Source organism: Scylla paramamosain, unplaced genomic scaffold (genome assembly GCF_035594125.1).
Source record: "Scylla paramamosain isolate STU-SP2022 unplaced genomic scaffold, ASM3559412v1 Contig7, whole genome shotgun sequence".
Classification (NCBI taxonomy): domain Eukaryota; kingdom Metazoa; phylum Arthropoda; class Malacostraca; order Decapoda; family Portunidae; genus Scylla; species Scylla paramamosain.
The window spans coordinates 335,632-362,500 of NW_026973672.1; the positions used below are offsets into that span (position 1 = coordinate 335,632).

General features: G+C 40.7%; 1 long non-coding RNA gene across 2 annotated transcripts in view; it reads right to left on the bottom strand.

Moving 5' to 3' along the window:
* Positions 1-26,869, bottom strand: part of LOC135096785 (uncharacterized) — a 73,063-nt gene that overhangs the window by 27,397 nt on the left and 18,797 nt on the right. The window contains exons 4-5 of one of the 2 annotated variants that reach the window (XR_010265020.1): positions 12,114-12,144; positions 6,769-6,882 (exon numbers count right to left, since the gene is read on the bottom strand). This is a non-coding gene — a long non-coding RNA (uncharacterized LOC135096785). Of the gene's footprint in view, positions 1-6,768; positions 6,883-11,215; positions 11,372-12,113; positions 12,145-26,869 lie in introns of those variants that run through there. The other variant, XR_010265019.1, reaches the window with a different exon arrangement.

Consider the following 26,869-nt stretch of genomic DNA (forward strand, 5'->3'; position numbering starts at 1 on the left):
TTTCCTTCCCCTGCCTATCCCAACTTAACGAAAAGTAAGAAACGAAGACTGAATTGAAGCGTACTATTCTAAAACTTGAACCAACGTAATCTAACATAACGGAATAGTTCAGCCAGATATGAAATTTAAAGTGTTTGTGGATGAAAGCTCATACATGTACCTACATGAGAATAAACACACACTCAAATCAATCTGCAAATACGTTTTACGAGTACAATTACAACTTGAAACTCTGGATACACGTTCAGCGATGAAATAAAAAAAAACAAGTCACAATATTATTTCAATCCAAATACCCAATGTGTGTGTGCCACAATTTCAGCAGTGCTGCGAACAAGGATTCAAAGGATTGATAGAATTTAAACAAGACACCCAGAATCTCGACAGAAATAGGATCCACCAGCGGCTGGAGTGATTTATTGAAGCTAGGCGGCGGACAGTGTGGTCAGTGTACTCGGGGAGGAGGCAACGACAGGGGCAGCGACTCACTGAGAATGGAACGTTGTGGATGGTAACGAATTTATCTTACTTCCCTTTAGTGGCGTTGACCTGCGTGGGCCTCGCTTAGTATGTGCAGTGTGGCTCCGTGACTAGAGGAAGTGGGAGGGAAAATCTTCGTTGGAGTGACAGGTGGCTGCGGGAGCCTCACTACACTGAAGTTTACGTACAGTTATGTCGTACATGTAGCAGAATAGGAGAATATGCCCAGTGTAAAGGGCAAGCATCATTATTGTGACGAGGAGGCTTGTTCTGTGGGGAAAGTTACAAGGAAATTCAAGATATGAAAGTCTTCATATGCTCGGGCTGGGAGAGGAGAGAAACAGGTGTGCCTTGTCATACAGGGAGGAGCGAGTGTTGGAAAGTACATGTGTACCATTATTGAGGAAACTTGTTGTCTGGGAAAGTTACAAGGAAACTCAAGATAACCATAGTCTTCTACAAGATACACATACCCTGTTTCTCGTGGCCAAACACACTCAAGCGTACAGTACATTTGTGTCGGAACACGTGTAAAAGGTGCACGTTAGAGAAATATGTACTAATATTGTGGCAAAGAGACTAGTTCTGTAAAGTTATAAGGAAACTCAAGATAATTATAGTCTACAAGATGCACATATGCCCTACCTGGTTAAGAGCGGACTTGAATGGGTGTGCCTTATTATTCATGGAGGAGTGAGTAACAGAGAGCATGTACCAGTATGTGCCAGAAACCTGATCTTTGGGGAAGTTAAAAGGACTCTTAAAATAACCATAGACTTTTGCAAACTATATTTATACCTTGTTACCCTGTCTGCCTTGGAGACGAGAAAAATAGGCGAGTCTTATCACTCCGGGGAGAGAGAGAGAGAGAGAGAGAGAGAGAGAGAGAGAGAGAGAGAGAGAGAGAGAGAGAGAGAGAGAGAGAGAGAGAGAGCACTGGAAGCAAGGAATAAACAAAGGCTTGGTGTGCAGCGTTCCTTCAAGTTTCAGGATTGCAAAACAGGCAAATTCAATTTAGCTCTAAAGGCAACCTGATATTCCGCTCTTGAAAAATGTGAAAAGTCATGGAAAATAAGAAATGCACCGAAGGAGTCTGGTCCAGAATTTGCCGGCGAGAAGAATAAGGGAGAGAATGTGCGACTCTTTATATACTGAGTGACGAACGCAACATTTCTCGGCTATGAGAAGACGACCTCCACCTCAACACAACCACCAAGACTTTCGACCTTAACAGTGACCAACACGACCCTCACTTTGCTATATATAGACCACCACGACCCTACACCTTAACACAACGACCAACATGACTTTTGACCTAACTCAACGACCAACACGCCCTTCGATCTTAACACAACGACCAACACGACCCTTGACCTCGACCTCGAAAATTTTGGGAAGGCCTAAATTGCAATACACCAGTCTTCGACGATCGGAGAAAAGAAAATGAATAGCAAAATATTACAATAAACTCACTAGTAACAAGAGGACGCAATAAGCAGACTCTTATTTAATGACTAAAATACTGGGGACATAAATTTCAATGCATAAATTCTGTACATACGAGAAAGCAAATAAAAACCACAATTTTATAATAACCACAAGGAGACAAGAATGAGGCACTTCTCCAATAACGACAATATTGCAGGGACAGAAGCTATTACCCATCCCATACGTGTTGAAATATGTAATAAGTATGATATCAAACACTCAGCGGGTCTCCGTTAACAAGGCTGATAATACTGAACCGGAGACAGGGAGAGGCACTGACTGACTGACTTACCGGATAGTAAAAACAATAACAAATAACTGATGCTATACAATAAATAAACATTTGAACTATCTGAAACACGTAGTAGAATATAAATTACCTTTTACCACAGAAATTACGACAAAAATTAAAACTACAATACTACAAACCAAAAATAACACAAGAACGTAAAATGCAAGAACAAATTTGACTGTATTTGATAACGAAATCACTGGAGACACAAGATGCAACATACATATTACTGTTAAGACACGAGAGGAAAGACACTGCAAGAGGAACGACTTGCCAGAAGGAAAAGAAAAAAAAACCTCGAGGCTGTGTCGTTACCAAAGCGAAACGTAACTGAAATCGACTCCCAGTAAACTGAAAACTGAACTATTTTTCCACTTGACAGCTGCTCGTTGACACCCTCGGCATATGAGCGACGATTCAGCAATGCATTCCTAATATTTGCATGATTTAACGCCACTCCTCTTAGCGTCCAGCACTTTCTCGCCTTTCTGTTGAATCTACAAACACAGCTCTACTTGTTTATTTATTTGCAGGAGGAGTCATGTGGAAACCAGGGGCTACCAACTGGTGACGCGCTGCTGGTCCCGGCTTCCCCTGGCTCGTGGACCGCCGTGCTTTCATCAACGCTGGGAATCGCTTTGGCAGATATAATGAAACAGAATTTAGATGCCAGAGTAATGACTTGCTGCTTCTGACATCAAGGGAGCGTCTCTCTCTCTCTCTCTCTCTCTCTCTCTCTCTCTCTCTCTCTCTCTCTCTCTCTCTCTCTCTCTCTCATGGACATTCATTCAAACAAGACAGCTACGGTTTTTAATCTTGAGTTAGCGTTTAGTTAGGTAAATATTTCAAAATTACCCTGGTTGCATGATCCAGTTATACAAATATACGAGAGAGAGAGAGAGAGAGAGAGAGAGAGAGAGAGAGAGAGAGAGAGAGAGAGAGAGAGAGAGAGAGAGAGAGAGAGAGAGAGAGAGAGAGAGAAGTCAAAAGATACAGCTTGGAGAGACAACACTGACAACAAAAAGAGTAATGGAGTGGCCCAGACCTTTTACTGCCTGTTGTTTTATTCCTCCCTTGAAAAATCGTGCAGGTTTTACAGCAAGCCACACTCCCACGAGACACGCAATCCTGAGCCTCGACACAAGTAGATTGGCCAGCTTCTCCGCTTTTAACCTTCCTAGTCATTGCAGACCGGTACTAGATCAAACTAGACTGGATTGTATAGGAGAGGATAAGAAAGGACTGAAGTGAACACGAATAAGGTGAACTGGAAATAACAGGAGTGGAGTGAAATAGGCTGGGCTGGAACTGACAAGATTGCACAGGAGTAAGGTGACCAGTTGCTTCTTCCTTTGCTTTTAACCTTCTCAGCCATTGCAGATCAGTCCCCATTGAACACTCACTCTTGTTAGGATCTGCCCCTCCGGTCCTCGCACAGACGCGGAGCTGTGACGTTTTTCTTTCCTTTTTCTCCTTTCTCTGCTTTTACTAATCACCTACATCTTTCACATACTTTTACAATACTCGAATCGTTCTGTAGTTTCCAAAATACACAAGTAATCTGAAGATACAGAAGCATCCACCAGAGAGTGCCCAAGGATCTGCCCGTCCGGTACTGGTACAGACCAGTATTCAGAAACTTTTTGCTCTCACCACGACTCTTATCAAAGGCCACGGTGAGCATTAGCCGCGTTTTCAAGTGTTTCCCCTGTAAATAGAGTATAAATCTCGTTAATCTGTTACTAAAGCCACGAAAACACCCTTAAAAACCCATGTCACTTTAATTAGTCTTTTGGAAGTAGTAGAGTTGTGGGCAGAAGCGTTTCAGAATATGGTCCACAGACGCAGAGCTGCAGACTCGAGACTCGAGACTCGGGGCTCGGGGGTCGGGGCGTTAAGCTCTTCACGTCCTCACGGCATCAAGTCTCCGCGGATGGCGAGGATGTGCACCGGGAGTGGAGTGGCCTCGCATTATCGCTGCATGCAGGCAGAGTTGCAGTACTGGCACTTTGATTTTTGTGTTTGTTTTGCACTAAAGGCAGCGGAACCAGCGTGCAAAAGTGTAAAGTGTTGCGGAACTTCTTTTCATTTGCTGAGTTCAGGTCACGCCTCGCTGCTCTGACTCTTTAATGCTACTTGTTTTTCAGACTGCGTCGATACATTTTTTGTTCTTTTCTTTCTCCCGGGTTAATTGCGAGACTAGAAACAGTTTGTCATACTCCCGTACTGCTGCTCATTCTTCCAGTGGTACGCACAACGTACTTCACGATGCGGCCGGCGTTTTATTTGTAGGTAAGACGCTACTGACTGAGGAGCTTGTGTGTCATCTTTATTGCATCTCACAGTAATCACTTGAAACAATACTATCTATTTATTATTTTCTTGCATTTCAGCCTGCAACTGACCTTTCATATTAATTAAAATAATGTGAAATGTTCATCCTACAAGTGTTTTTTTTAAATATTACGTTAGACGTAAGCTTCCTCACACATTTGAGTAATATTCAGGTATACATTATTAATCTGCCTTAACGAGAGAAAAAAAAAAAAAAAAAAAAAAAAAAAAATATATATATATACATATATATATATATATATATATATATATATATATATATATATATATATATATATATATATATATATATATATATATATATATATATATATATATATATATATATATATATATATATATATATATATATATATATATATATCTGCACCTCTGAAAAATGTTTGTGCATCGGCTGGCATTTCTTTCTCCGTCGAAATTCTGAACCCCGTTCATTCTAACACCTTATCTATTTTAGCTATATGTTTGCAATGTTATCCATAACTTACACATGTACAAACAAAAGAAAATTAATAAACTGAATTAAAAAAAATAAATAGGTGGCTGGTTCATTTATATACATTACTTTATTGAAAAACGGTGAAGTGTTTATTCCACACGAAACATCCACGCCAATTCTCCCCACACTCCCAGACGCCATCACTGCCTTAACAAACTCCAGCACTCCCAAGTTTACTTTAGTTCCACTTGAATGGCGAGTCTTGAAGCAAAAAACAGATTAATTTAACTTTACATTTCATCTCCCGTCCCACTGGAAGCTCACGCCCTTCCCTCCCTGAGTTAGGGTGTCGCGCCGCCCCCTGCCTGTGATACACTCGCCCTCCATTAAAGATATCGCCGTCTGTTTTTTTTCCCCCGCACACTTTTTCATGATCTCCGCCACCACTGTCTCCCCCTTTTACTCCGGCACGGGGAAAATCCAAACTGACTCTTCCCAACCCGTGAAATCCCGCTTGCAAAAAACAAACCTTTTCACATGAGAGCCGCGGCGGGGAGGCACCTCTGCCGACACATTTTTGAGGCAACAGGTAAGGGTAACGCTAACAAAGAGGCTTCAGAGGAGCACACGAGCTGCAGCAAGGCAAGAGTGTGGCGTTTTATCGAAGCAGTAACGTGAAGAGACTCTTGAGAAATGTGTCCGTATTCTGAAATGCACTGTTCTTATTGTTCTATAGTGGAGAGATTCTGGCCCTCTGACTCTGGGCTACAAGACAGAAAAAAGGCTCAGTGATGGTGCCAGTCCTTAAAGAGTAGAGCCAAAAGGATCTTGAAAGGCCACAGATGATTTAGTCAGGTCGTAATAGGTATTTTTCTCATTAATTATTTGAATCCACAGTATTTTCCTCCAGAATCCGTTAAATGCAGCCATCGTAAGGCACCATAACGTCACAGAGAACAAGACACCATGACATCAGAAACACGCGGAATGTGGAATAAACACTACGTAGAATATCTGTAGAAGCAAATAAATATCAAGAGTGTAGAACAAGATGCCCTGCTAAGTACTACCAGCGGAACATTAGGGACAAAACACCATTGCGCGAGCTTAGAAAGAGATAGAATGATGGAATAATGGAAGCAACAGGTGCAAGAATCAATTTAATCACAGAAAATTGAAACAGCAATACAGAATTTACTTTACTAAACAGCATCTAATTTTCTGTTGGCAGTAAGTGCAGACGCAAAACAACGAAGAAGAAGAGTAGGATAAACCAATAAAAGAGCATATACGAGTAATAACAAAAGAAAATAGAGACTGCAAAACCCCAGTTGACCCACACACAGCGACTTTTGACATTCCCACAAACTGAACTGAACAACGAAAGAGAAAGAAGAGCAACATCACGAAGACAAAACAAGAAAGAACAAGGCAAGACAACTTCAGATGCATATAAAAACAAAAGAAAACAGTGACTACAAAAGCCAACTGACCAATATGCGGAGACTTCTGACATTCGCACGAGCAATACTGGACAGGACAACACAGTGAAAGAAGAGAAACATTACTGGACTGGACAGCAGAGAAAGGTGATGACATTGTGAGAAATTGGATGTAGGTGGTGAAGAGGGCAGGCACAGTCCTCTGAAAAAGCTACTGCGAGACTAGTCAGGAATAAAGTACACATTTCTCAGGTCGTGTTCCCTTCACCTACCTCCAACAGGGTGAATGTAGGATGATGATCATTACTGGATGAAAAAACAGAGTGAACATGAAGAACTGCTTGTTGGAGATCTGCTCGGCATCACGGCTGGCAGCTTTAGCATATCTGAGGAGAAAGGTGAGGAAATAAAGGTTAGAACTGATCTGATTGCCTTTAAAAGCTGCTGTATTCAGGCAACGTCTCACAATAATTTGAAAGGTGACCTTTATATCTGCCTGCCTGTCTGTCTGTCAGCCTGTCTGGGTGTTAGTCCATCAGTGTGTCATGTTAAGGATCAGTGTCAAGCTTTGTGTCCTGTTGCTCTGTTCCTTTTGGTCTACGAACTCCCTTGGTGTGAGTTCGAATCCCTTCATAGCTTTTAGTTACTGAGTTTTTTGCAATTAGATTTTTCACTCAGCCACTGATCAATCACTGTGTAAATTTGCAGAAACTTTATCATAGAAACATACTGTGTTCTTTTCAGCTATTACCTGACTTCATGCAGAATACGCTCTGATTTAATTGCTGTTAATGAGTTACCTCCAAATATAGGAGGAATTCTCATTTGTATAATTATTCTACTATTAGAGTTGTCATAGTTTCTTATTTCTCAATACTATTTTTTTCTATTAATCTAATTTATTCATTATTGATATATTTTTAAGCTATGTCACATTCCACATCAGTTTCAGCATGCCTTTATTTATATATTCTTTTATCTATTATTACTTTTGAACACTCCATTATTAAATTATGTCCTGTAGCGACTCGACTAACTCAACATTTCCAATTTTTCAATGCTTATTTATATATTTTCGTCCCTTTCCATAATTCGGAGCTTCCTTGAATTTGTGTTGGAATGCTTCCCTGCACTCAGAAGTCATGATTACCTGAGCCAGAAAGTGTTCCTTCTTCCGCTGCCTTCCTGGAACTGAACCTTCACACACTGATCCCTGGCTTAGCATTATGTGTCTGTCTTTAGCAGCAGCATTACTCGTAAGTCCTGCACTTGTATTCTGTTACACGATTATTTCATCCTATCCAAACAGATCACCATGCATTTACAATAATATTTATGGGACTTATCCAAACTTTGATATTAATAACCGCTCCCCGCCAGTCTAATTAATTTATGGTATTAGCGATTAATTTTTACCGCAGGGACTTGAACTCTTCACTTCAACGACACACAGACTAGGACGCGCCATTCTCTATGTACTGCCGCCTTTCCCAAAATACCAAGAGGTCACTGGGCTGCTGCACTACACTATAGCTGATATGTTTATTTTATGAATTTAAGCCATGTTATATTTCATGTCAGTTTCATTATTTTTTTTTTCTTTTGCTATAAAATATTTCCAATAATCCTAAATAACGAGATGGTTGACTAACAATTTCCATTTATTTATCTTATTTCCATTCAGTTTCAATTAGTGTGTGTGTGTGTGTGTGTGTGTGTGTGTGTGTGTGTGTGTGTGTGTGTGTGTGTGTGTGTGTGTGTGTGTGTGTGTGTGTGTGTGTGTGTGTGTGTATGTGTGTGTGTGTGTTAGTTATTAATTTCCCGACATTGACTGCGTCTGTTCTTCCATTAAAGTCTGTTATTGTTGCATTAATGTGCGTATTCTACATCGCTGTGTATTTCCCTTCACTTCGATCAAAGTATTTCTCTGTTATTTTGCACTATTGCATATTTCATACATTAATTAGCGTTACTGTCCACCACATTCTTTTATTATTACTATTATTTTGTACCCTATTCATGTATTACTGAGTATGTATTCTCGTATTACTGGATAACTCATTCTTGTATACCTGCATCTCTCTCCTCTCTTACTGCGTACGTAATTTTTGCATCATTTATCATCTCCCTCCTCTTATTACTGTGTACTTCGTTCTTGTATTATTAGGCATCCCTCTTTTCTATTATTCCATACCTCATTCTAATATTACAGTGCTTATGTCTTCTGGTACATTCCTGTATCCCTCATGCTTATATCGTCTGGCATCTCTCTCTCTTCTGTTACTGTTCACTCATTCTTGTGTTATTGAGTATATATTTCATTCTTGCGTCATCTGCTATTCCTCTCTTCTATTACTCTGCACCTCGTTCTTGCATAATGCCGCACCTCTCATTTGCATGCAAGAGTTGGCCTGAACAAAGCGAGCACACAACTGTTTCTGCTTGAGGTTACTGATGTTCGCTGATGTATAAATGATGACACGTGGTGAAAATTTGAGTGTGGTGTTTAGCGTTTGTTAAAATATTACAATGTTCCGAGTAGTTTTTTGGGAGTAATTTTTCATCGTTTGTCGGGCAGATAATGCACAGCCGTCAAGGATATCACGGTTCATCAGCGGGAGAAGTGTGTGTATGTGTGTGTGTGTGTGTGTGTGTGTGTGTGTGTGTGTGTGTGTGTGTGTGTGTGTGTGTGTGTGTGTGTGTAGTGAGGAAGTGGAAAGGAGGTCTTGTCTGGTGTTAATCTAGCGAGTTATAGAGCAGCAAAATAAATAAATTGATAAATAAATAAATAAATAGATTAATAAATAAATAAATGAATAATGTAATAAATAAACATCAATAAAGTAAAAAATGAAATCAAAGCAAAAATAAAGAAAAACAAAAGAAATAAATGAGTAAATAAAAAGACCTATTATTATTATTATTATTATTATTATTATTATTATTATTATTACTATTATTATTATTATTATTATTATTAAGGCAATGGTGAGTTTCCTTCCAGTTTTCTTTATTTTTTGAGCATTCACTTACACTATTTTACGTGTAATATTACTTTTTGTCTTCTTTCATTCCTCTCCTTATATGTCTGTCTGTCTGTCTGTCTGTCTGTCTGTCTGCCTGTCTGTCTGTCTGTCTGTCTGTCTGTCTGTCTGTCTGCATGCATGTATGTATGTATATATGTATTATTATTATGTATTCCCCTACAGTGATTAAATTATAGTTTTCCACTTAAAATATTACCTTTCTTTGTTTTTTTTTTTCATAGTTTTTCACATTTTTTTTTCTTATTTTATTGGTGGCGGCCATTGCAGGTTGAACATTCCTCTGCTGCACATTTCACGAGCGGCATTCACCTGCGGCTTGACATTTTCTCCAGAGCTTTGCATCATTTTTTGACAACTGAATCATTTTACTTTTGTCATTCATCTGGTGTTATGTTTTTGTTCATCCATGCTCCCTTTTTTTTTTTTTACCTGAACTGAATGATTTAACCTCTGTCATTCATCTGAAGCTATGCATTCTTTTTTTTTTATTCAGCTGTAATATTTATCATGTCATTCATCGAAATTAGGTTATCTGTTTTTTCTCAGGAGGATTATTCGACCGTTATCATTCATATTTGTGATTTTTTCTATTATTATTTTTCCACGAAGCAATTGATTTGGCATATTCGTGTGTGTGTGTGTGTGTGTGTGTGTGTGTGTGTGTGTGTGTGTGTGTGTGTGTGTGTGTGTGTGTGTGTGTGTGTGTGTGTGTGTGTGTTTCGAGTATAAATTATTTGCTTTGGTCATTCCTGTCTTATTCCGTTATATATATATATATATATATATATATATATATATATATATATATATATATATATATATATATATATATATATATATATATATATATATATATATATATATTAAAGGACACCAGTGCAATATTATTGAGTGCGCGCCCTGTCAATCTAAGTTCCTCCATTGGTTCCCCGTGACATCCCTGGGAGCGGTAATTTCCTTCCCGTCAGTGAGGCGCCGCGTGCATTTCGCCCCGCCGCCAAGATAACCTACATCACACAACACTACGCAGATATTACACACTTTATCTCTCTCTCTCTCTCTCTCTCTCTCTCTCTCTCTCTCTCTCTCTCTCTCTCTCTCTCTTTCTCTCTCTCCCTGTACCGAAAACAGACAACAAAAGATCAAAACTTTAGGTTCATAAAAGAAATTATGGTGAGCGGACCACGGCTTGTAAGTTTATATGATGTATTATTAGTTATTGATTCAGAAAGGCGGCACCAAAAAACAGCGGAAGTGTTATTCATGAGCCAGAATGCTGTTAAATTACTGATAGAATTATGAAAACCACCGGATGGTGCCACCGTCAGGCGACTCCAGCAGCAGTTCCCCGCCGTGACTGTGACTGTGCACGTGATTGTGCACTGTCACTGTGATACGTACTGTATCCACCAATTCCCAGTGAAATAGTATATAAAAGCAGTATAATATAATTATTATAATAATAATAATAATAATAATAATAATAATGATAATAATAATAATAATAATAATAATAATAATAATAATAATAATAATAAGTAATAATAATAATAATAAATAATCATAATGAGAGAGAGAGAGAGAGAGAGAGAGAGAGAGAGAGAGAGAGAGAGAGAGAGAGAGAGAGAGAGAGAGAGAGAGAGAGAGAGAGAGTTTAGCATGTTCGTCTCACCTTTGGTAAGCCGCCACGCATCCACGACATCCTGCCACGCATCACGCTAAGCCGGGACGCGCCGCACCTCTCAGCCCCTATTAACACAACTTCCCTCCCGCAATGTAAACCAGTCCTGCTAACGCCACGACGCTAAGGCAAGACTCAAGCTGCTCCCCGCCTGTCTCTGAACCATATTCCGAGACGCTTCAAAGGCTGTAGTTGAAGTGACACGGGATTGTATGTTAGGTTATGGTTCTGGTGCTACATTAACAATATTTCTACACTATTAACAGGAGAAACACTCTTGAAAGCCAGGTTTCTGAATACAGGCTTTCATTATTATCATCATTATCACTTGTATAATCCTCGTCATTACCTTTGTGCTCCATTGCAACTCCACGACCTAAGTCTTCTGCAGTAATTCTCCACTTATACCCACCAATCACCTCCTCCCTTAATGAATCAGTCAGGTTAGGTTACGCTGGGAAGAACGAAAGGAAGGAAAAATGAAACAAAGAAAAGAATCACCACCATCGCCACCATCACCACCACCACCACCACCGCTAAGTGTCCCGCAGTAATTCACCACTTATATCCACCAATCATTCATCTCCTCCCTCAGTGGATCGATTAAGTAATAATTCTCTTCCAGTTCACACAGACTGAGGATAATTAATGCCAAGCCCTTGTTCTTTTACTTCTTTTTCTCCTGTACCTTCGCTCTCCATGTGGCGAGGTCTAACTTTACACCAGTTCGTCCTGTCCTCCGCGGCTCATATGCATAATACAGCCTTGTTTTCATTTATATCTAAGTATTTGCATATATATTCATTTTCTCTCTCTCTCTCTCTCTCTCTCTCTCTCTCTCTCTCTCTCTCTCTCTCTCTCTCTCTATTTATATTTCTGTTTGACTTACTTATGGAAGTCTCACTGGCCTGGGAGCAGATCTGAAAAGATTAAAAATATACTTAGTAGTGGAAACAAACTTGGGAAACAGTTTTGTTCTTTGGTGGATGGTTGGTAGTAATACTATGGAGGAGGAGGAGGAGAAGAGAAGGCGGAAGAACAGGAGACCCTAAAAGAAAAAAAAACACCACCACCACCACCACCGCCAACACCACTACCATCATCACCACCAACACCACAGCCACTACCACCATCACCACCACCACTAATACTTCAAAGAGCCTCATTAACACCTACTAGTTCGCGAGGGTTGATACTAGAGGGAGGGACTGGTGGGTGTCTAGGAGCAGTGTGTGAGCGTCTCTGTTCCTTCCCAGATTGAGCCCCGGGCGTGTCTCAGCGGATCCCCAGTAAGCAATACTAACCGCGTTACTGCCACGGCATCCATTTATATATTGATGAGGGTGTTCCCGGCATGTTCTACACTCTGTGGATGCTGCAGCAGAGACGCCCAAGGCCTAGCCCAGACCAAGATGCCTTGTATCGAAACAGTTGCTCAACGATGTGTCTGGAGTGTTGCAAAACAATGTATCTGGAGTGTTGCGAAACAGTTGCTCAACAACTGAGCAACAATAAGCTACGTGAGACAATACATCTGCGTGATACGGTACTATTTTTTGCATTTTATCAGACTTTTTCCCTTCTCTCCTGCTAGTGGAACTTCTGTAAAAAAAACGTAGAAATTTCACCTATGAGTGAAATGTAGATTCCATATATTCCATGGCAAGTGTATTTTTTTGTATTCAATCTCACTATTTCCCTCAAAACCCTTAACAGCACGAGCCAGCAAACCACTGAGTCGAACTGACCAGTGACAACCAGATGATGAGTCGTGTTGCCAGCAACACTATATCGTGTTTCCCATATCCAGGGGGAAACACAGAAACACATTACGGCAACAAATTTGGATTGTTGCTCAACTATTGAGCGACCTTTCAGATACATTGTTGTTGGATGTTTATCAACAGTTCCGAAATATTTTTTGATTTGTTGATCGTCTGTTGTGAGCAACAATGTATCTTGGTCAAGGACAAGGTTTTAATAATAAGACAATAAGTAGTTCACTCTCATTTGCTATAACTGTCGTTTAAATACACCACACTCACACACACACACTCACACACAGGTAGGTGGTCAGCTGAATGGGCAGTTGGATTGGTGGGTGGGTGATCTGGTGTGTAGATGCGTGGGTGGATGGGTATGTGTGTGTGTAGGTGGATGGCTGAGTGGAGGGTGTGGGTGAGGTGCGGATGGTGGGTTTAGTGTAGACGAGTGGATGGGTGGATGGATGGATGGAGAAGTGTTTGGGAGGATGAGTGTGAATGAGTAAGTTGTTGGAGGGTCAGTGGACAGTGGATGGATGGCTGGATGGATTAGTGGCTGCTGGTGTCTTATATCGAATATTTTGAAGAGGCTACAGTGAAAGTTATCGGCGCATTCAAGGATTTTATTTTTCTTTTATAATTCTATAAATTGTTTCACAAATAGTTGTTTACCCAGGCAGGAAGCAACCATTCCGTAGCATCTCCAGCTCCTTAACCAATCCCGTAACATTGCTACTCCTTAGCGTGCCTCGTAACATTTCCATCCCCTTTTAAGATACCAGTAACATTCCAAACCCTTTAAATACAGCTCAGTACCGTTAACAACCTTTTAGCGTGCCCCGTAACATTTCCACCCCCTTTTAAGATACCAGTAACATTCCAAACCCTTTAAATACAGGCCAGTACCTTTAATAACCTTTTAGCGGGGCCCGTAACATTTCCACCCCTTAGCCTGACCCATGATGTTCCTCGGCCCGTAAGGTTCACCACTAAAAGGGCTCAAGGGGTCGCAAGATTAGGTTTCCAGTGCCCGGATTGACAGTGATCTGCCTGGATGTAACGTCATTAACGCACACTAATGGACTGGAAGCTGCGTATTACAACGTCTGCACTCAGAGGCCGACGCTCCATCTCCTCCCCCGGTCTGCCTGTCTGTCTGTATGGGTCTGTGTTTGTCTTTGTTTGTCTTTGTTTGGTTCTATTCCTATCTAAGTTTGTTTCTGTGAGTGTCACGTGACTGCTTCTCTCTGTGTCTGTCTTCATGCCCCTGTTTCTGTTTTTGTTTTTGTCACTGTATATCTCTGTTTGTTTCTGTCACTGTCTCTTTTTGCCTGCTCGTTAGTTATTTTGTCTCTATTTATATTTGTGTATCTCTGTCTAAATGTTGTGTCAGTCTGTTCGTCTGTACTTGAATACATCACTAGAACAAATTTGTTACAAAAAGAGCGATAGATTTTTGCTCTTTCTTTCCTACATTCCGAGTTCTGTTTCTTTCTTTCTGTGTGTGTGTGTGTGTGTGTGTGTGTGTGTGTGTGTGTGTGTGTGTGTGTGTGTGTGTGTTTACGTATTTACATGTTAACAGGATTGAGTCAAGCTCGTAATGTCCCGCTTTTTAATATCAAATGATCATACTTTTTCCTTTAAATTTATGTATATTGTTTGCATACACACACACACACACACACACACACACACACACACACACACACACACACACACACACACACACACACACACACACACACACACACCCACCATGGTGCGAGCCATCAATCATTAGTATTTCCCTCCTAGATTAGACTTACCTTTAGGATTAATGTTAAGCTTTTCCCCATCCCCTATGTACATTTTCAGTTTGTTAACTGCCTAAATAATAAACCGTTTATTATTATTTATTATTATTACACACACACACACACACACACACACACACACACACACACACACACACACACACACACACACACACACACACACACGCACACACACACTTTGAATGGAGCTAAAACATTTCCTTGCTCGCCCCAATTAGATCTAAAAAGTTCATTGAGTCATCAGCACTTCAACACTTCCTCCTTGTCCAGCAACACGCAGGAGCTTTGGTGTGTCATTACCTTCCTCTGTCCCCTCACTCGTGTCTCAAGTGTTGGCTGACTGACACACTGACGGCAGGTAGAGGCCAGTTGTCAGCGTCAGTCACCCCATAGCACTGTCCGTCTGTCTTACCTCCTAAAGTTGTGTGTTTTTCCTTTAGTTTCTGCATAGGAAAATTAGGTTAGAATAGGAGAAATTCATGCTGATGCTCGAGTCAATGATAGACGGGTGTTGTTTTCTTTAATTATTCAACTTTACTTCTGTTCTTTGTCAGTGTCACATCCTAAAGTTGGACTGTGTTTTCTTGGGTGTTTGTATAGGTAAAGTTAGATTATAGGGTAGAGGTAGTGGTAACTGATGGCTAAGTTAATGATAGACGGCTGTTGTTTTCCGTCATTTATCTTTCCTGTGTCCCACCTACTAAAGGTTATGTTTTTATTTAATATATATATAGGGAACAAATTTACTTGAAGAATAAAGGCAATACACAGTGAAGGCTGAATTAATGACAAACTGCGGATCTTTTAGTGAATTATTCAACTTCACTTGCGTGCCAATTTGTCTGTCTTCCCTTCTAAAAGTTGTATTACTTTGTGTTTGTTATCTGTAGGGCAAATATAGCTCAAAGAATAAGAGAAACACACACAGACTGAATCAATACACGACAGATGTTCTCGTTAATTATTCAATGTCACTTCTGTTCTGCATTGTTTGTCTTCACCGCTAAACTTGTACTTTCTTTAGTATCTATATAGGAAGGAATGAGCTCAAAGAATAAAAGAAATAGAGGTGGTTGAATTAATGATAGCAGCTATTTCGTTAATTATTCAACCGTGCTTCTGTTTAAAAATTGCATTATTAATTTTTCTTTAGTATCTGTATAGGAATAATTTGCTCAAAGGATGAAAGAAGTTTACACTGATACCTGAATTAATGATGTACGACACCTGTTTTCGTTAATTTCAGCTGCATTTCTGTTCTACTGGTCCGTCTGCTTTCTCTCCTAAAAGTTATATTATTTTTTATTTAGTATTTGTATAAGGAAAATTATTCAAAGCAAAAATAAAAAAGACATTAATGACTGAATTAATGATAGACAGCAGATTTTTTCGTCAATTATTCAATCATATCACTATCGTTCTACTGTAACTGTCTCCTCTTCTAAAGTTGTACGATTTGAGTGTTTTGTTTTTTCTATAATGAACCGACTCACTGGTCCATTAGCGTCGCAATATCGAGATCATATGGTAACGCTTTCTGAACCCGCTAAAGATAAATACATAAATAAAATAAAATAAAATAAAACAATAGAAAATAAATAAAAATAACACTTTCCTGCAATTCTACGTATACCAAACCTGAATAAATACGTTCTGATTTGCTCTCTTGGAATTGCTGACAATATAAAATACTAAAAAGACAAAATACAATTACTGTAAATCAAATGCACTTTATGAAATTGGTTAAAACAGGATGTGATGAACAAACTCTGTTACAATAACATATAACAAATGGATGAATGTGTCGTAGAATGTTTTCCTACAATTACTCAAAACGCAAAACACCACAAATCAAAACAGAACACCCTTTAAACCCAATCTTCCGGTACTCTCATTCTTCTGCCTACAAGTCCATCTCTTCATTTCTCTCAGTCCTCCCTCACTCTCCTTCCGCTGTTCAAGTAATCAACCTTCCCACTGCCTCTGTCTGCAATCCCTCGCATCTCTCTGGCAATATTTTTTCCGTCTTATCACTGCTCTCACGGACGATACTCCTGCAAACTTCCTTCCTGCCTTCCTGCCTTCCTGCCTCCCCTCTCACCGCAACCCTTCCACCTTGGCCTTCATTTTCCCTCCCAGCTTATTCAGGTCATGTGTTTTTTTTCTTAAGCAAGAGTTCACTTTACCTCTCTCTCTCTCTCTCTCTCTCTCTCTCTCTCTCTCTCTCTCTCTCTCTCTCTCTCAATGGGGATCTTAGACATTGTTTCACCTACTATTTTTGTTTGTCTATCTATTTATTTTCTAACATTTTTGCACTACGGAAGTGTATATTATTATTATTATTATTATTATTATTATTATTATTATTATTATTATTATTATCATCATCATTATCATTTTCTATTGAAAATGTTTAATTCCTTTCAAATTTTTGCTACAATGTTTTCCTCTTATGATTTTTTTTTTTATTTAATCATCACAATTAATTACACTTTTCTTATTTTATTAATTTATGTACACTATATTTTTTCTTACTCTTCGTTTTCATTTTTTTTTTTCCCTCTAATTTTCAAAAGAGGATTAGAAGGTGGAAATAGATGTGTGTGATGCAGTGACTACCAGTGTAGGTCTGATGGCCTCCTGCACCTTCCCTTATGTTCTTATGTTCTTATCTATCTATTTGTTATTATTATTATTATTATTATTATTATTATTATTAGTAGTAGTAGTAGTAGTAGTAGTAGTAGTAGTAGTAGTAGTAGTAGTAATAGTAGTAGCAGTAGCAGTAGTATCATTGTCATTATTTATTTTATTTAAGGGAAGGAACGTACAAGAATTAATACTGTTCATTGGTGGGATAAAATTTTTCTAATCCTCTTTTCAATTCGATGCGCCAAGAAAAAAAAATATATATATGGTTATTTTTAAAACGAAACCAGACAAGGACAGTTTTTATTCATTTATATTTCTTCCCGTTTCCGAAAAAGAAAGATACTACAGAATTATTTTATTTTTTTGCTTAGTGTGGGTTTTTATTTATTTATTTTTTATTTATTTTTTTTCGAGTCCCTAAAATCAACTATCACCCTCACCATCACAACCACCACCACCACCACCTCCTATTTCTCATCCTCCACCATCACCACCACCACCACCACCACCACCACCTTCATCACCACCACCAACAACAAAAGCAAAAACGAAAACAATTTAGGGCAAAACCACTTATTTCCCTTATTTCCGCTCCATTAAAAAGAAAATAAAGAAAAAGAAATAGGAAGAGAGGAAGCGGGCAGAAATCAATTGAATTTTGGAGGTGGCCTAAATTTTTCTCTCTCCAAGGCAGGAAAGTTAAAAGAAAAGGAAAAAATACAGAAATGTTGCAGAATTTAGCGAGAAATTGATAAGACCGAGTAACCTTGATACGAGAGAGAGAGAGAGAGAGAGAGAGAGAGAGAGAGAGAGAGAGAGAGAGAGAGAGAGAGAGAGAGAGAGAGAGAGAGATTACACACATCAATGAAACATCACTTTATTACCCTTGGCGTCAGCACCAGCACCACCACCACCACCACCAGCACCGGCATAATGTTCGTGGCGGCAGTAATCCTCTCAGTGCGCGGCGCCGCTCCACAGAACACTCCGCCGCCCGTGTTGAGATTAGCAAGCCACGCAGGCAACACAACGCTACGCTTTGAAACGCAAAACATACCAAGGCACCGCCACGCAAAACGCAACACAACGCAATGGAACATAAGGTGACACAAGACAACAAAACGCAAGGGAACGCAACACTGGATAACACAAAACAACGCCACGAAACGCAAAGTCACGCAACACAAAACAAAACTATAACACAAATAATACAACACAAAGTCACGTAAAGCAACGCAACACAGCACAAGGCGACACAGGCAACGCAAGGCAACACGAAGAACACAAGATAATACAAGACATCGCAAACCAAAGCATCACAAGGCAACACAAGGAAACGCAATTCATCGCAATGCAACTCAGGGCAAAAAAAGAAAACGTAACTCAACTCAACTCACGAAAAGCAACACAACACGAGACAACAAAAGGCAACGAAACGCCACGCAAAGCAATTCGACGCCGCGCAAGGCACAGCAACGTCGCGCCAAGCCACCCAGCGCCCGAAGCCCCAATAATTAAGGCCACCGGGACATTTCAGCGGTGCCAAGTGTCGGAAGAAAATATTTTGGAAACTTCTATAATTGCTTTCCTCACTGAATTCCATTAATTTCCCGAAGACTTTGGCGGCCGAAATGCAATTTTTTTTCCATTCACTCGGCAGCAAATACGTAAATATAAGAGAAAACGGAGTGAGCGAAATTTTTGACCTGGACTGAGGCGGGGGTTTCGAAATGATTCCTAATACATCTGGTGTTGCTCTTTGTTTCTGCTGCACCACCACGCATTATTGTTTCCCAGCACTAATGCATCGTTCACGCATTACACTGAAAGCTGATGTGTCGGGCGAGGGCGGGCAAGAACTGACAACGCACAGAATACAACTCCATAAATATAACCCTTCATATTAGCAGCGAGATGTTAGGTTCTCACTCCACTCTTACCGTGGAATTAATATTATCTCTTGCTAACACATGCAAGTCGGGAAGCGGAGGTGAAAGGAAAAAAATACATGTTATGAAGTGAATTTATTCCCGACTAGTCTTGCTTCTGTGTAAATACTACCCCCATTATTGCCCAACACCCTTCATAAATCACTCACCCATTGCACTGAAAGCTGACCTGGGGCGAGGAAGTGGAAGGCAAAACAGCACCACATCTGACACTAGTGATGGACAAACATGCTCAATTGTCACGGTTTTGGTAAATATTTGCCTCACTATTTCCAAACTTTTGATAAATCACTCATCCCCTGAGAGAGAGAGAGAGAGAGAGAGAGAGAGAGAGAGAGAGAGAGAGAGAGAGAGAGAGAGAGAGAGAGAGAGAGAGAGAGAGAGAGAGAGAGAGAGAGAGAGAGAGAGAGAGAGAGAGAGAGAGAGAGAGAGAGAGAGAGAGAGAGAGAGAGAGAGAGGCAAACAGCTATCCACCCATCCATTCATCCACTCATTCAACCATCCATCAAGCCATCCATCCATCCATCCAGACAGACAGACAGACAGACAGACAGACAGACAAAGACAGCAGAAGGCAAACGGAAGAAGAAGAAAAGTAATTATGATTATTTACAAAACGTGGCGTCGTTCCTTAAACTTGCCGTACCTTTAATTAGGACTGCTCAGACCAAATTATGGATTCCTGGAGGCTGGCCTTGGCTGCAGGAGGAGGAGGAGGAGGAGGAGGAGGAGGAGGAGGAGGAGGAGGAGGAGGAGGAGGAGGAGGAGGAGGAGGAGATAGAAAGGTGCCAGCAGAAAAGAAATAAAAAAGAAGAAACAAAGGGAATTCAGAGGAAGAAAATGAGGAGGGAAAAGAAAGAAGAGGAGGAGGAAGAGAGGTGCGCGCAGATGGGAAGAGAGAAGAAACAAAGGGAATTTTGAGGAGCGGGAGGAGGAGGAGGAGGAGGAGGAGGAGGAGGAGGAGGAGGAGGAGGAGGAGGTAATGTGGAATGAAAAATCAGAAAAAAATAAAGAAAAGAAACACAAGTTCTTTTCTTCTTCTTCCTCCTCCTCCTCCTCCTCCTCCTCCTGCTCCAATCCGCATCTAAGATATTAAGCGTCATGGCAACAAAATTTAATTAAGTTTTCCGAAATGCTTTTATGATTTTTTTTCTTTTTAATGCTGCAGATGAGCTGATGGTGGTGGTGGTGGTGGTAGTAGTAGTAGTAGTAGTAGTAGTAGTAGTAGTAGTAGTAGTAGTAGTAGTAGTAGCAGTAGCAGTAGCAGTAGCAGTAGCAGTAGTAGTAGTAGCAGTAGCAGTAGCAGTAGTAGTAGTAGTAGTGGAGTGGTGGTGGTGGTGGTGGTGGTGGTGGAATATTCATTAGTATATTCCTCCTCTTCCTCATCTTTCTCCACCTATCCTTCCCTCTCCTACTCCTCCCTCTTCTTCCTCTTCCTCCTTTTCATTTGGTTTTCGTTTTTCATTGGATATTCACCTGTATATCCTTTCATCTCTTTCCTCCACCTATCTTTCTCTCTCCTCCACTATCTCTCCCTCTCTTTTCCTTCTACCTATCCCTCTCCTCCTCCTCTTCCTCCTTCTCTTCTCGTTCTTCTACTATCACTCACCTCTTCCTCTTCTTTCTCAACCTATCCCTCCCTCCCATCTCCTCCTCCTCCTCCTCCTCCTCCCACATGTAAATCCAATAAGCCGGGCAGATAAATCTTGCACTCTTTCGTATTTCAATTAATTATTTGTTTCAGGCAGCCTTCCATTGCCACCCTGCGCGAGTCATCACGGGGGAGTAGTGACGGGTTCAAACACGCCAGTAAGTGTATGTACGTCAGGACATTTAACACTTGATTGACTTGGTTCACAGCACTCCATCGCACCGCCAATATATCGCCACTAAAATATTCATCTGTAAGTGGTCCAATTATTCAATACAACTCGTAATATTTAAGTTTTTTTTTCTTTCGTATTATTATTATTATTATTATTATTATTATTATTATTATTATTATTATTATTATTATTATTATCTTTCTTTTATAAGCTGAGTACCTGACTGACTAACTGACTGACTGACTGACTGACTGATGGGTGTGTCTGCGTTGCTGTCGACCAGGTATTATGTCAAACTGGTCCTGACTGACTGACTGACTGACTAGCTGAATTACTGACTGGCAGACTGATTTATCTTTTTTTTTATATCTTACCAGTCCTTTCCTGTTTCCTCTCTTAATTATTGTTCATTATCTAATCTCTCTCTCTCTCTCTCTCTCTCTCTCTCTCTCTCTCTCTCTCTCTCTCTCTCTCTCTCTCTCTCTAAACCATTAACCTACAATGTTTAAAGAAACGAAAAAACGACAAATAACAATAATAACGCTATGAATATCAAGGTAAAGCTGACTGAATACAGATGGGGTTTCATATAGAGACAACACAATTTTCTTCTTCAGTCTAACGGTATGTAGATTTACTTTTTCTTTATTAATTATTTGATTTTTCTTTCGTTTTAATCTAAAGGTAACATGATCAATCTTTTTTTATCTGAAGGTCACAATTTTTACTAATTTTCCTTTCTTTTTCATCTTAAGATAGCACGCTGACCTTTTCATATCCAGAGGCAACACGTGGACTTCATATACCAAATAAAAAAAATAACTAGCAGTACTAATTAAAAGAGTAACACGTAAACTTTTTTCTCCAGTATCCCATGGAGGTCATGGGGAGGATTTTTGCGTCTTAAAGGTAACGTGTGGAATATTTCATTGTTATACGTTAATTTTTCTACTCCTTTTTCTTTTTTAGATCTACAGGTAACACGTGGATTATTTTTGTCTGTCTGTCTTTATTTATCTTATTCAGAGTTTTCAAGGACAGGAAGGTTTCATCTCTTACATCTAAAGTTTCCGGGTTCTTTTTTTTATTAATTTATATGCGCATTATTATCATTATATTATACAGGTGAAGGTGGTGTGTGTGACGCGTGTGACGCGTAAGAGTGAAGGTAGCAGGAGCCTTTCATTAAATCTCGTGGCACTTCTTGTAATTTCGAATGTTCTTTTTGGGTATTCTCTTTTAGGACTGGCATCTAGAGTGGGGCTTTTATTTATTTTATTATTTTTTTTTTTTCGTCGTATTTTTTATGCCCTCGACCAGTACCAGTCCAGCATTAAAAATAGTAATAATCAAAGGAAGAAGAACGCAAGATAGAATTTTCTCTTATATTAACAGGCGAAATCTTTAAACCTAATGTAAAGAGATAAAATATTTAATCTCAGCGTAACTATTCTAGCCATCAAATAAAATAAAATAAATAAAAACTAAAATATCAACGTTTCTAAAATACTTGTTGTTTATGCTCTTATCGCTTTCTTTGTTTTAACCCTTTAACTGCTTTAACTGTGTGTGTGTGTGTGTGTGTGTGTGTGTGTGTGTGTGTGTGTGTGTGTGTGTGTGTGTGTGTGTGTGTTTGCGAGACAGACACACGACAGACAACATTACCCCAAGCTCTCCATTCCTGCACGAGCACCGCTGATCATCGCATACAGTTTTTCACCACCTAAACACAAGCCTTATAATGACTGGAGCAAAAATGCCGCAAGAACGGGCAGCGCCACCACCCGCCGCGGCACTGACGGCACACTTTTCTGATAAATATTTCCACACACACGCGTAAATATTTGCCACAACATATTTTGCGCTCTATTCTCGATATATCCTGTGCGCCCGCCTCGCTCCAGCCGCCTCGCCTTGCACATCCGCCTGCCTTGAACACCTCGCCTGCTTCCCCAGCCCGCTCTCCTTTCCTACCTTCCTTACCTAGCTTACATCGCCTCGCCCCGCCTGCCGCACCCCGCCACACCTGCCGCCCCGCACAAACCCGAGTTCCCGCGCGTGGCTCCAGTAATTATCTGGCCCTCTGCTCAGGGTTACGGAGCCTTCTCACGAGCCCCGGACTGGTGTGGCGGGATACAAACACCACATGATGCTTTGTTTGTTTATCAGATTTACTAAGTGCACAGGACTGAGACTACAGACTTGACCCTTCCACTGGTTATTGCCACAGCGTTCATGCATGTAACACACACACACACACACACACACACACACACACACACACACACACACACACACACACGAGAAAAAACCCCACTGAGTGTACCTCTTACAAAGTTATTGATAGGCTGCACACAACACATCGATACCTAAGGGTGAGCAGCGGCGGCCCGGATGTCACAGTGCGGCTCGCCAGGGTCTTGTCCTCATTACAATTTCAAAGAGAGACGGAGATGAGCTCTGTGTGGAAGCGCCGCCGAGCGTAAAATCTATGCCTCGCGACTTTACGATTTCTGCGGTGGACGGAAAGCGAAATGGAGACGCAAGAAGGAAGGAAGGAAGGAAGTGGAGGAATTAGGAGAGGGAGGAAGGGAGGGGAGGAGGGTGGAAGGAAGGAATTAAATGAGGGAAGGGAAGGAGGGGAGGGAGGAAGAGGAGGAAGGGAAGGGTGGGTGGGATGGAGGGAAGGAAGGGGAGTGAGAGGAGGGAAGGAGGAAGGGAGGGAGGGAGGGAGGGAGGAAAAAGCAAAAATCTCCCACATGATCGGGGACACACACACACACACACACACACACACACACACACACACACACACACACACACACACACACACACACACACACACACACACACACACACAGAAAAAAAAAACCTTCCCCGCAAAAAAACGAGAAAAAAGAACCACTGAAGAAAGTTTGAGGAGTCTTTTGATCCTGAGCGAACTAGTAATGGCTGGCAATGATGATTATGATGATGAGGAGACGAGTCGTGGTGGTGGTGGTGGTGGTGGTGGTGGTGGTGGAATAAGAGGAAGAGATGATAAAGCGAAGATGAGAAAGAGGAAGATAAAAGGAAAAGGACGTGGATGAATAATAATAATAATAATAATAATAATAATAATAATAATAATAATAATAATAATAATAATAATAATAAAACAAGAGGAATAGAAGGAAAATATTACGAAAGTAGCAGGGGATAAGGATGAGATGAGAAGGGAGAGGGTGATGACGATAATGATGATGATGATGATGATGATGACGAAGACAGTGACGATACTGATGATAATGATGATGATGATAATGAAGAAGAGAACCAAGAGGAAAATAAACGAGACTATAAGATGAAGAAATAAGAACACATTAGATTACTTTCCACGTAATATGCTTAACTTTACTTTGGCTAATGTAACTGTGAAAGACGATCTTGTCCTTACGTGGCTGTTTGCAGGGAGGAGGAGGAGGAGGAGGAGGAGGAGGAGGAGGAGAGGTAATGATGTTTAGTTCTAGGAGATGGTATAATCAAGAAATTAAATATAGTTCTGAAATGAGAAAAAAAAAGAGCAAAAGGAGGAGGAGGAGGAGGAGGAGGAGAGGTACAAGTATAAGATGAATATATATTAGACGGCCAGACAGACAGACAGACAGACAGACAGACAGACAGACAGACAGACAGACAGACAGACAGACAGACAGACAGACAGACAGACAGACACACAAATAGATAGACAAGCAGACAAACAAACAGACAGACAGAAACATGCACCACTCACTCACCGCCCCCCCCCCCCACACACACACACACACACACACACACACACACACACACCATATATAACCTAACTAAAAATGAGAGAGAAAGTAGGAGAAAGAAATAAAATAAAATAGAAGAAAAGAACTGTGGAAAAAGCAAAGATGAAGGAGGGTGGAAAAATATATATGTATTTCAGTAACGTGTATGTATGTGTGTACGTTTGTAGGTACGCGTATATTTTGTTTTCAATAATCGAGGTAAAAATTCAGTGTTGTTTTATTGGGTCAAGTTTTATTCCATTTAGCTGCGAAGAATAAATGGTATAAATAAATTGTCCCTCCATTTCCTGTATTTCTTTTGTGAATTCTGATGTACGGTATAGATTTTACTCTTACCGCCCCACCCCTCTCTCTCTCTCTCTCTCTCTCTCTCTCTCTCTCTCTCTCTCTCTCTCGCCACTCTATCTCTCTTTTCCTATTGCCTCTTTTATTTCAACGATCCATTCCATTTTTCAGGTTACTTTTCATTCTGACTCAATGTTATCCACGTCTACCTCGAGAGAGAGAGAGAGAGAGAGAGAGAGAGAGAGAGAGAGAGAGAGAGAGAGAGAGAGAGAGAAGGGGGGCAGTGTGGCGGCAGGTAATGCACCGCGGCACTCTGGCACCAATATTTCTGCGGTACTCAAAGGCAGGAGGCAGGAGGAGGCGCGGCGTGGTTCTCCGGCTCGCTACGCTGTCCAGGCCGCGGCGAGGCTCAGCACGAGGAGCGTCTAATGGAGTCTCCTAAAGGTGCAGGAGTGTGGTTCACAGACATGCCTGCACACACGCTGACACTCACGCTGACACTCACGCTGACACTCATGCTGACTAACACGTGTTTCAGTCTTGTATTTCCAGACATGCTGACACGTTTGCTAGCACCGTGCCTCAGTTTGGTATTTTTAGGCATGTTAACACTCATGCTGATCAACACCTGTTTCAGAGCAGCAGTACCACCACCACCACCACCACCACCACTAACAACAACAACAACAGCGACAATAACACGTAGATGATACAGGTCTCTCTCTCTCTCTCTCTCTCTCTCTCTCTCTCTCTCTCTCTCTCTCTCTCTCTCTCTCTGCCTCCCAGCACGGGCGCGGCGGTGCTGAGGGAAAGGAACAGCTAATGGAGTCTCCTAAAGGTGTGTTCCCTGTGTGAATGGTGCAAGGAAGGCCTCAGACACTCCGCTCTTACTTGTACGGCAGGTTATTCCGCTCCTGATATTTGTCTTGCTGTTATAGGACGTGATGCTGTTTCTGTTGATACTGAGAATACAGGGGGTAATGTTTATTCTGTTGGTATCAGAGGTGTGTGGTAATACTGCTCCTTCTACTCGTAAAAGGAGGTATTGCTGTTTCTGCTGCTACAGGAGGTTGTGGTCTTTCTCTTGCTAGAAGATATATGAAGTAAAAGAAAGGGTCTTGTTATATCTAAGGGTTAGGCTCCCCCAAGCCCTCGCACAGTGAGAATCCGCATACTGGGAACCCTTCTTTACATAATTAGGGGTTACGTTCCACGACTCTGTTTTGAGCCTCTCCCAATGTTAATCTCGGGCACTTTTCTGCATAGCAATGTTTCTTCTACTGATATTAGGAGGTATGTTGTTTATACTGCTACAGAAGGCAATGTTCTCCCCTGCTGCCGCAAGAGATACGAGGTAATACTAAAGCCACAAAAAATTCGATAATCCTGTCCCTGTAGCAGCGTCTTTCAAACCTACACTTTCAGTTTACACCACACAAAAGTATCAGACTTGAAGCGAAATCACAACAGACGGAAGATTAAAGGAAAACAATAAAAAAAAAAAAATAATAAATAAATAAATAGATCTATACGCACTAGAAGCT